General features: G+C 39.1%; 2 pseudogenes; one reads left to right on the top strand and one right to left on the bottom strand.

Annotated features, from left to right (window-relative positions):
* The window catches only part of LOC101085534, a 67600-nt pseudogene extending 66141 nt beyond the window's left edge, over positions 1-1459 (top strand).
* LOC101085788 lies at positions 365-9592 on the bottom strand (annotated as a pseudogene).
* Between the last annotated feature and the right edge of the window lie 2745 nt (positions 9593-12337).

Below are 12337 nucleotides of genomic sequence, written 5' to 3' on the forward strand. Positions count from 1 at the left end.
TCATGATGAGCACTGCATAATGTATTGAATTGTTGAATCACTATATTGTATGCCTGAAACTAATATAACACCTTAAGTTAGCTATACCTGAATTAAAAAAACTTCATTAAAAAACTTCGATTTCTAGGTCCTGGCTGGTGTCATAGGCTGCTGCCCAGGCTCTGAGAAGTCCTGGATTGTTCAACAACCATGGACTCCATATACAGTAACAACAACAAAGGAATCTCTCACTGCATCGACACATGAATACGGATACAAGAAGCTGGTGTCTCTATTCCCAAAGGACATGTGGCAGAATCACCAGATGGAGTTTATGCAATTGGCAAAAAATTAGATTCAAAAGATTTTATGAAAAAGTCACATGTTTTAGCTGGTGGTAGAGGAAGAGAAACATTTGACAGTGGCTTCAAAGGGGGAGTGGAGACAGTTTTCTCTCCACAAGAAGCAAAAAACGTTTCCTCAGAAGTGACTGGGGAGGAGTTGTTTACCAAGAAAACAGCAAAAAAGGGGAGAATATGTAATCAAGTATTTGGTGGGTGAGCAAAGATATGCTAGAAAGATATTGCAAAGAATACTACTTTGCAATAACAATGGAAAGGTCATTTCAAGGTCCTGTATTAACAGGAAGTTCGCAAGGTGGTGTCAACACTGATGACGTTGCTACTGAGACTAAGGCCACAGTTGAAGAACCTATTGATAATTTAGAAGGCATCAAAAAGGAACAGGCTGTCTGGCCCAAACAGAAGATGGGATTTCCACCTAATATTGTAAATTCTGTGGCAGAAAATGTGATCAAGCTTTACAACCCTTTCCGGAAATATGATGCAACCACGGAAGAAATAAACCCAATGGTCGAGGATTCAGATGGAGTTGTGCTGTGCACGGATGCAAAGATCAACTTTGATTCTAATTCAGCTTATCTCCAGACAAAAATCTTTGACTTACTGAATGAGACCCAGGAAAATCAAAGGGACAGAGATTCACTGAGGTGGATCTCAACTACATTGGCCCAGGTGGAAATATAGGCTGTCTAGTAAATGGTGCTGGATTGGCTGGCCACAAGGGCTGGAATAAAACTTCATGGAGGACTTCAGAAAACCTTCTTGATGTTGGTGGTGATGCCACAGTCCATCAAGTAACAGAGGCATTTAAGCTTATCACTTCAGATAAACAGGTCCTGGCTATTCTGGTCAGCATTTTTGGAGGAATCATATGACATGATGTTATTGCACAGGGTATAGTTATCGCCGTACATGACTTAGAAATTAAAATATCTATTGTAGTACAGTTACAACGTAGAAGAGTTGATGATGCTAAGGCACTGATAACAGACAATGGACTTAAAATTCTTGCTTGTGATGACTTGGATGAAGCTGCTAAAATGGTTGTAAAGTTCTCTGAAATAGGGACCTTAACCAAGCAAGCCCAGGAGGATGTCAAATTTTAGTTGCCAATGTGATCTGACAACCCAGTGGATGGCTGAAGGGTTTAAATGAGCTACAGTCATTTAAAACACTGTTCTGTATTATTATTATTCCTTTTATCTTTAGTGTGTGGATACTGCAATTGCCAGCAAGGCACAAAAGTTTTTAAAAGCATTTGGTCTGCATTTAATTCTGTTCAGAGTGGGTTTGTATAAAGGATACATAGTACACTTTTCTAGTTTCTTCCACTGCAGGCTTCTTTTTCACTTCTACAGAATATCACTCACAATATGCCACTTTATTGTTGGCTACAATATTCTTCATTGGTAAGGGTTCTATGAATAAAATAAATATGCATATAAACCTTTATCCTTTAGTGTTGGAAATATACTAGTTAATAACTAGCCTCATTAGTAGAGCAATGTATTACCAATGTTTTATGTAAGTACTTATCTTCAATACCAAATACCTATCTAAATATATCAATTACTATTTAGAAACAGAGCTTTCAAACACTCCCCAGGATATTCTTTTCAGTATTTCAGTGAAGTAACTTGTTATTTTAACGTTGTTTTAACCATTACAAATCACTGATAACTATAAGTCTTCATAATCCCGGGTTATTGATAAAAACCAGTAGGTCTGTAGCAAACAAAGATACATTCAGCAAGGACTTGGCAGACAAAATTAACAATGTCAATCTAAGTTAATAAAAATCTCCCAATGTGAAAAAAATTCAATTTTTTACAGTCTCTTAAAGTGTTTATTTTTGTTAGACCAGCTGATGATTTTCTGTGAAGTTTTTTGGTTCATTAAGTTGTAACTAGTATTTCCCCCTTTAAAAATCCAACCCAAATATTTCAATCCTTAAGGTAAAGAAGTTACCTAAAAAACAAACAAACAAACACTAAAGCAACCATTCTTACTTTAAGAAAAAAGTTCTTAAATTTCCTTTAGCTTGTTAAATAGAAATAATCTCTTCTTGTTCTACTCTGGTGAATAAAAATGTACTTTATGCAGCAAAGTATCCAGTCACTTATTGGCAAACTGACACTAAGAACCTACACTTTTACACATTGTACTCAAACACGTGCAATACGTCCATGTTCATATAGACTTAAAAAAAAAAAACAAACAGTTATCAGCACCCTTCTGGCAAGGATAAAGGTTTTAGAATGGAAAAGCAACAAAAGTTTTAGATCTCAAATCTCCAGAAGGGAATAAATCCGAGACTTCATCATCAAGATACTCCTTGGCATTGCTTAATATTTGAACAGTATCTGTTCCCTGTTTCATTTTTAGGAGACATGCACAGGCAGCATTAGGAGTCACATCCAGGACATGCTTTTTCTCATGGTTTCTTAAATCTGTTCTTGTACTTTTTCCACAAGCAACTGGACATTATCTGCAGAACCCTTCCAGGTAGCAGCCTGCAAAGCTGTGTCTCCCAACTTGTTCTGTTGGTTCAATTCAATCTTTGGTTGAGGAAACAGCATTCCCCCTGTTATCTTTGTGCCCTCTGTGACATGCCCAGCATAGGGCAGTGCTTCCAGCTTTGTCTAAGCCATTGACACCAACCCAGTTGTCCAAACACTCTTTCAAACAGCTCAAGTTGCCTCTTTTTTGCAATTTCATACAGTGGACTGTCAATGGATTCTGTGAGCTTGGCCACATAGTTGCCAGGGATTAGCCTACTCCTGCCTTTGGAGGTGCCTTTCCACCAGTTGGTACCACATCAGTAAGGTAGGTAATATCACCTTCCTCAAAGCACAATTCATCTGGAGTTCATGGTTCTAATGTATAAAGGGGTCTCAATGCTTTAACTTGCCCTGGTTTGACGGGTTTAGGAGGTGGTTTCAAAATGGCGTTTCCTGGAGCTGCTGAGCCTCAAGACCACGCCCCAAAAGCCAACCTAGTCCCCCGCTAGACAGCATTCTGGGGGCCTGAAAGTTTCTTTTTGTGTGCCTTCAAGGACCTGCACCCACCCTTGGGACCAGTGAACACAGGCTGAGCTACAGGGTATAGTGCCCTACCCTGCTGTCTGGCCACCCAGTCTCCTGAAGGCCCGGCTGAAGAAAAATTCAATTTGTTATCAAAACACACACACATTAGACCAGATGAACTTTAGACAGAACAGAACATTCCATTCAAAACCTTCAGAATAAATACTCTTATCAAGTGCACATGAAACATTCTCCAAGATAGATCACATGGTAGGCCACAAAACAAGTCGCAATAAATTTAAGAAGATTGAAATCAAATCACCTATCTTTTCTGACTATGATGGTCTGAAACCAGAAATTTACCACAAGAAGAAAATTGGAAAAGAAATACGGAGATTCAGCATGTTATTTAACAGCCAATGCGCACATGGGAAAAACAGAAAGGAAATCAAAAACTACCTTGAGACAAATGAAAATGGAAACACAATGTGCCAGAATCTTTGGGATGCAGTAAAAGCAGTTGTAAGAAGGAATTTCATAGCAGTGCAGGGTACTTTATGAAACAAGAAAAAAAATAACTAAAAACAGAACAAAAAAAAAATCTAACTTTACCATAAAGGAAATAAAAAAAAAAAAGACTAAACCCTTATGTTAGTAGAAAAAAAGAAAGTAATAAAGATCAGAGCAGAAATACATGAAATAAACACTAAAGAAGTCAAATTTTAGAAACTAAGAGCTTGTTCTTTGTAAAGATAAACAAAATCAACAAACCTTTAGCTAGACTCACCAAGGAAATAAGTAAAATTAGAATTTATAATCTATACCACAGAAATACGATGGATAAGAAAATACTATAAACATTAGACATCAGAAAATTAGACAACCAAGAAATGGAAATATTTCTATAAATATAATTTTATGGTTTTTTTTACTACTAATAAAATTGAATCAGTAATAAAAAAAAAAATCCCAACAAGAAAATCTAGGACCAGACAGCTTCATAGGTGAATTCTGCAAACATTTCAAGAAGAGTTCGTACCTACCCTCCTCAAATTATTCCAAATAATTAAAAAGATAAGAACATTTCCAAACTCATTATAAAAGGTCAGCATTACCCAGATACCAAAACCAGACAGACACTACATAAAGAAAAAAACTACAGGCCAATCAATACCCCTGATGAACACAGATGTAAGATACTCAATGCAATATTAATAGCCTGTTTTCAAGAATAATAAAAGTATAATACATCATGACCAAGTGGGATTTATTTCAGGGATGCAAGGATGATTCAACATCTGCAAATCAGTCAATATGATATACCACATTAATAAAAAAGGAAGATAAAAATCATACAATCATCTCAATAGATGCAGACAAGGCATGTGACAAAATTCACCGTCTATTTATGATAAAACTCTCAACAGAGTATAGAAGGAATATACCTCGACATAATAAAAGCCATATAATGACAAGCCCAGCACTAACATTACAATCAGTAGTCAAAAGCTGAAAGCTTTTCCTGTAACACCAGCAACAAGACAAGGATGCACTCTCACCAGTTTTAGTCCACAAAGTATTGGAAGTCATAGTCCCAGCAATGAGGCAAGAAATACGATGCATCCACTTAGAAGAGAAAAGTAAAACTGTCACTATTTACAGCTGACATGATACTACACATAGAAACCCTAAAGACTCTACCAAAAAACTTTTAGAAAAATGAATTCAGCAGAATTGTAGGATTTGAAATTAATATACAGAAATCTGTGGTTTCTATACACTAATAGCTATCAAAAGGAGAAATAAGAGAACCACCCCATTTACAACCACATCAAAAAGAGTAAAATACATAGGAATAAGTTTAACTAATAGGTAGAAGACCTGTACATTGATAACTCTAAGACATTAATTAAAGACATTGAAAAAAGACACAAATAAATGGTGAAATAGTCCGTGTTCATGGATCAGGTGAATATAAAATGCAATCTACAGATTCAATGCAATCTCTATCAAAAAACAAAGGCATTTTTTTTTACAGAACTAGAATAATCATGAAATTCATATGGAACTGCACAAGACCCCGAAGAGCCAAAGCTACCTAGAGCAAGAACAAAGTTGGAGGTATCACCCTCCCTGATTTCAAACTACAGTAAAAAGTTACAGCAATCAAAGCAATATGATGATGGTGCAAATACAAACATAGATCAACCGAACAGAATATAGAGCATAGAAACAACCCCATACTTAGTGGTCTGTTAACTTATGACAAAGGAAATGAGAACATACAATGGGGCAAAAACTGTCCCTTTAATAAATGGTGTTGGGAAAACTGGAAAAATACATGCAAAAGGATGAAACTAGACAGCTTTCTTATACTACACACAAGAATAAACTCAATATGGATTTAAGACCTAAATGTGTGTGTCCATTGATAGATGAATGGATAATTCATGTACACACACACACACACATACACAATGTAGTATTACTCAGCCATCAAAAAAATGATGAGGTCTTGACATTTACAAGAACAAGAATGGACCTAGAGGGTGTTACGCAAAGTGAAATAAGAGAAAGACAAATGCCCTATTATTTGACTTAATCATAGAATCTAAAACAAACAAACAAACAAAACAGAAACATGTTCATAGATACCTGAAACAAACTGGTGGTTGGCAGAGGGGAAGGGAGTTGGGAGGGCGGGCGAAACAGGTGAAGGTAAGAGGTTCAAACTTCCAGCTATAAAATAAATAATTGAGAATGTAATGTAAAGCAAGGGGAATATAGTTAATAATGTAACAATTTTGTGGGGGGATAGATGGTAACTAGACCTATTGAGGTGATCATTTCATACTGTATAAAAATACTGAATCAAGGGGCGCCTGGGTGGCTCAGTCGGTTGAGCGTCCAACTTCGGCTCAGGTCATGATCTCGCGGTCTGTGACTTTGAGCCCCGCGTCGGGCTCTGTGCTGACAGCTCAGAGCCTGGAGCCTGTTTCGGATTCTGTGTCTCCCTCTCTCTCTACCCCTCCCCTGCTCATGCTCCATCTCTCTCTTTCTCTGTCAAAAATAAATAAACATTAAAAAATTTAAAAAAATACTGAATCAATATGGTTTACCCTTAAAATATGGTACATTACTTATAACAAAACTTGTTTTATCTAAAAAAAAAAAAAACCAGGGATGCCTGGATGGCTCAATCAGCTGAGCCTCCAACTTCAGCTCAGGTCAGGACCTCACAGTTCATGGGTTTGAGCCCCTCATCAGGCTATCTGTTCTCAGTGCAGAGCCTGCTTCAGATCCTCTGCCCCCCATCCTCCACTCTCTTTCTCAAAAATAAATAAACTTAAAAAAATTAAAAGAAAATGACAGGCATCTCAGTATTGCTAGACACCCTAAGAACAATTCTGCATGGTCTTTAACCACAGAACTTTTTACTGGGAAGCTGTCCTTGGCCTTAGTCACTGTTTCTAAATATTGCCACCAAGCAGTCTTGAGACTTGAAGTGTCTGTGGCCACGAGTTCAGACAGTGTGCCTCCCAGTTCTCCCATTGTCCTCCTAAGTGACTTCACTCGTAGGCATTCTCCACAGTTAGAGTTTATTAAATTGGGATAAAGCAAGTCATTGGTAACCCCCTTTTTTCTCTAACATGTCTAGGACTAATTGTTGATTTCGGTGAAATTTATATTTTTCCTTAATACCCCTTGATATTCTGAAATGCAAATAAAGACAAATTGCTTAATTCAGCAAATCAATATAAACGCATGCACAGAGGGGTCTTCTACCCTTTTGCTCACCAGTAGTATATACTAGCTAATCTGAGGTCCTAAAGACAAATAAAGGCTTTAAAAACTAGAGGGGGAAAAAGTTTAACTGCCAAGACTGCCCAGGTTTGGTAAACTTGTGCCTCCATGCAGCATAAATTGGTACAATGGCTTTGGGAGTGATTTGTCAATAAATATGGAATAATGAGAATATCCATACCCATAGTCCCAGTAATTAACCTTAAAATTTTTTTAATATTTATTCATTTTTGAGACAGACAGAGACAGAGAGAGAGAGAGAGACAGAGCATGAGCCAGGGAGGGGCAGAGAGAGGGAGACACAGAATCCAAAGCAGGCTCCAGGCTCCAAGCTGTCAGCACAGAGCCTGACGCGGGGCTCGAACCCACACACCGTGAGATCATGACCTGAACCGAAGTCAGAAGCCCAACCAACTGAGCCACCCAGGCACCCCCAAGTAATTTATCTTAAATATTCTTTAAAAAAAAAAAAGGAAAATTCTCATAGGGTAGTTCTTTTTTTAAATTTTTGAGGAACCTCCCTACTGTTGTCCAGAGAGGTTGCACTTGTTTGCATTGCCACCAGCCGAGGGTTCCACTTTCTCCACACTCTCCCCAACATCTGTTGTTTCTTGTGTTGCTGATTCTAGCCATTCTGACAGGTGTGAGGCCATATCTCATTTTAATTTTGATTTGCATTCCCCTGATGATGAGGGATGTTGAGCATCTTTTCATGTGTCTGTTAGGTATCTGTAGGTCTTCTTTGGAAAAATATCTATTCATGTCTTCTGGCCATTTTTAAGTGGATTGTTTTGGGGGTGTGCAACTTTGTAAGTTTTTTCTATATTTTGGGTACTACCCTACGGTCCAGCAATTGCACTACTAGGTATTTATGCAAAGGATGCAAAAATACTAATTCAAAGGGATACAAGCACTCCAATGTTTACAGCAGCACTATCAACAATAGCCGGATTATGGAACCAGCCCAAACGTCCATCGACCGATGAATGGATAAAGAAGGTGTGGTGGATATATACCATGGAATATTATTCAACCATAAAAAGAATGAAATCTTGCCATTTGCAGCGACATGTATAGAGCTAGAGAGTATTATGCTGAGCAAAATAAGTCAGTCAGAGAAAGACAGATACTGTATGATTTCACTCATATGTGAAATTTATGAAACAAAACCAATGAGCACAGGGGAAACAAGAGAGAGAAAGAGAGACAAACCAAGAAACAGACTCTTCACTGTAGAGAATAAACTGATGGGTGGGGGAAATGGGTGGGGGAGAGGGGTAAAACAGGTGTAGGAGATTCAAGAGTATGCTTGCCATGATGAACACTAAGTAATGCATAGAATTATTGAATCACTATATTGTACACCTGAAACTAATATTTCACTGTATGTTAACTAATTGAAATTTAAATAAAAATTTAAAAAAAGGAAAATGGTATGTATCTAAAGATGTTCATTGCACCCTTATTTAGATCAAGAAACTGAACCAACGTCCAACAATATGGAAATTTCTTATTATTATACATCAGTGTGATGAAATGTCAAACAGCCATTATGAACTAAAATTATGAAGACTGACACAACATAGGAATTATTTATGATACAAAGGAAAAAAATTATATTTATACTATAATCAGAACCATGTAAAATTGTGTATGTATCATGAAAATATAAGAAGGTAACATAAAGACATAATTTGCATGGGTTAGCCGGGCCAGGATTAATTTTTTAATTTAAATTTGGTTAGTGTTACAAAGTTTGTTTATTAATATTGCTAATAATTTTGAAAAGAAAAAAATCAGGAACCTACCTGCTTAAAGCCAATTGCACTCAAAGCTTTACGCACTTGGTAGTTTGCATGTCGAATTCTGGCTACCTCCTGTTTCTCTGCCTACATGTCCGTCCAAGTTACTTTGGTTGAGTCAAACACTCAAAGCCTGACTTTCCTCATCTCTAAAATGGGGGTATTAGCACCTACTCAGAACCCCCTTTTAGGGGGTCAAGTTGCTCAGATCATAAAGCTCTTTGCAAAGTGAACTTGAAAACCCCTGATCTCTGTTGCCTTCCCTCCAACTTCATCATTCTCTTAACCTTCTTCGCATCTCTGTGTCCTTCATCTTTCTACATTCAACTCAACTCTTTTGCCTTCTCTTCTACCTCCTTATTTTTCCCTTCCTTTCTGGAGGTCAGATATGAGTTTCATAGGCTTCGAATTAAGGTGTGGGCAGGGCTGCTGTCCTTAATGGAGGCTGCAGGGGGGACTCCCTTGTCTTGCCTTTTCCAGCTTCTAGAGGCAGCTGCCTTCCTTGGCTGGTGGACACTTCCTCCATCTGCAAAACCAGCAGCACGGTGGGGATAGCATCACAGTGCTTCACCGTGGCCCTAACTGCTCTGCCCTCCTCTTCCTTAATTTGGGACCCCATGATACTTTGATTACCTTGAACTCACCCAGAGGATCCAGGAAAATCTCTTTATTTTAATGTCAGCTGATTATCATTCTTACTATCTGCAACCTTAGTTCCCCCTTGCCAACAGAGTCACAAGCCAGGGGCCATTCTGCCTACCACACTGTCTGCCCCTTTTATCCTATGAAATCCACAGTCGACTTACTACTCCCTCATTTCAGTGCAATCCAGCCCAAGGGCCTTGGACAAGCCATTTGCCTTCTCAGAGCTATAGTTTCTTCAACTGGCAATATTATTGGAGGAAAAAAAACACACACACACATTCGTGATTCTTGTTAAGGGGGCCATGATAATAGTTGTGGGAAGCACTGCAAAATGGGATCTTGCAGTGGGTTGGAGAGAGGAGGCTCATCTCCAAACAGCATGGGATAATGGGAATCTATGGCCAAGGAGCAGGGTGGGGCCAGTGGATGGGATAAGGAGTTACCAGCTAAACTGACCTAATGGGATGCTTGCAGGCCAGGGGATGGGACCTCACCAGAGAGATGGTGGGGGATGAAAAACACCATCAGATATAAAGGGTGGCCAGAAATCAATAGTCGAGGTTCTGATTAAAAGGACTTAGCAGGGTTCTTTCTAAAACTGGAGTTTACAAGGAGGTCCATAGATGTGCCTAAGAGAAGATTCAGGAGCCTGACTAAAGTGTGGTTCAGTGAAGAATCTTCTTCAGTACTCACAACAATACCTGTCCAGATAGCTCAGAGTGCAGCGTGAAGTCCAGACGACACGACAGGGCACCTCTTAAAAAATGTGGCAGCAAGCAAAGCCCAGTTTGCATTGTTCAGGGAATCGTCATCTACCCCAAAACAAGTCACCAACAGCCGATCGATAGGAATTTCCAGCAAAGATTAAGGAATGCAAAGCAAACAGGTCCACTCCAAATAATTGAAACAGCCAAAAAAAGTGTAGAAAACCTTTTGTACTTACAATATCGTGTTTAGCAATTATTACTGATCATACCCTAAGGTGGGAATGTATATATTTTAAAGGGATCTGTGGTTATAACTGAGGTTTTATGTTCCCTGTTCTCAATTTTGCTTCATCTTTCACCTAATTTAAAAACTATAAAGTCTAGGGGCACCTGGGTGGCTCAGTCAGTTAAGTGTCTTGAGTTAGGCTCAGGTCACGATCTCATGGTTCGTGGGTTCAAGCCTGCTGTCAGCACAGAGCCTGCTTCAGATCCTTTGCTCCCCTCTCTGCCCCTCCCCTACTTGTGTGTTCTCTCTCCCAAAAATAAACATTTAAAAAAAACTATAAAGTCTAACGAAGGACAACTCTATACTTCCTGTTATTTTGAAATGCTACATTGTTACATAAAATATTTTATACATCTCAAAAGTCTATGGTAGTATATGTACAATTTATTGAGTCATCAATTCTTTTGTTGTAAGATTTTTAAGCCAGTTTCTTTATGTTCATTAGTACTTTTATTAAAAATAAGCATTTCCAAATTGATGCTCACCAAGCATGAACTTATAAAGTCTATTTGCTGTGCCAGCAAAACAATATCTATTTTTATATTCATAATATTTCTACAGTTCACTAAGACAGTAATCAAAGTAATTGCACTGAAGCTAAACAAACTCATGCAAAAGTTGATTACGCTAAACTAGTATCTTGCTCGGCGTGCATTCCCAGTTTAGGCATTAATATTTTCCCAAAGCCTTGGAGCCTTCCAAGTCCTTAGCTCCACTTAGAACTCTAAGATACTGGCCCTACTAACACCTTTATTAATCTGGCTTCAGTGTTGGAAGTGTTTGGATTCACAGTTTATCAATGGGAACAAACAGTTTTCCATCTTTAGCAATCCAGAGGTGTACTAGAAAAGGTAATTTAGTATTCCCTCCTGCAAGCTAGCAGATGAAATCTCAGCCAACCCTGAGGAGAAGGAAATTGTCAGGGGGAAACCCATCCTGGGGATCGCCCAACCGTCTGTCCGTCCATCCGTCTGTCAACGTGAATGCAGGAAGGAGGCACTTTAGCAGTTCTATCAACTGGTGGCCACCACAGAGGCCCAGGGAGGGTGGGAAAAGAAGAGGTTGCCAAACCCCAAAGCTTGGCATGAAGAAGCAGCTGTCAGGCAGTTAATGTGCTCAGCTAGCGGTGAGAAACCCAATCATTAAGTTGTTGGGGATTGGTCACAGGAGAGAGAAAGCTTCTTTGTCCTAAGTGTGCCGAGCTGCTGATGGCTGTGAGTCACGATCCCACAAGATTTGTTCCAAAAACAGAAATGGGGACATGATGTGGGGATAGGACCGATGGCACAGCAGGAGGTAGAGGGCTCAAGCTAGACCTCATTGCAGAGGGGTGACAAAAGAATGTCGCCTCGTTTTTGCAGCAGCAGAGCCCAGCAAAGATGGTGGGGGTGGCCCTCCCACATGGTTAGGGACTGACAGAGGAATGTGATTATTTCGAACTCTGGCATTTTGCTTTTCCTGAGCAATTCCCATCCCACCCCCTTTTATGATTTATTGGATTCAGGGTCACCGTATACTACCCCTTTGAGCCTGAATTAGACTTTAGACCTAAGGTGTCTATGCTTGAGGGGTTAAGGACTCACTTCCTGCACAAAGGGAACAAAGAGATTGGACCTTCTGACCCTGAACGTTGACGGATGGACCCAAGTGAAGCTAGCTCCTCACCAGTAGCCAAGGGGTCCCATTTTTAAGACATGGGAATCTGTCCCGTATGTCATTTAAGGCA

Source organism: Felis catus, chromosome B1, assembly GCF_018350175.1.
Source record: "Felis catus isolate Fca126 chromosome B1, F.catus_Fca126_mat1.0, whole genome shotgun sequence".
Lineage (NCBI taxonomy): Eukaryota > Metazoa > Chordata > Mammalia > Carnivora > Felidae > Felis > Felis catus.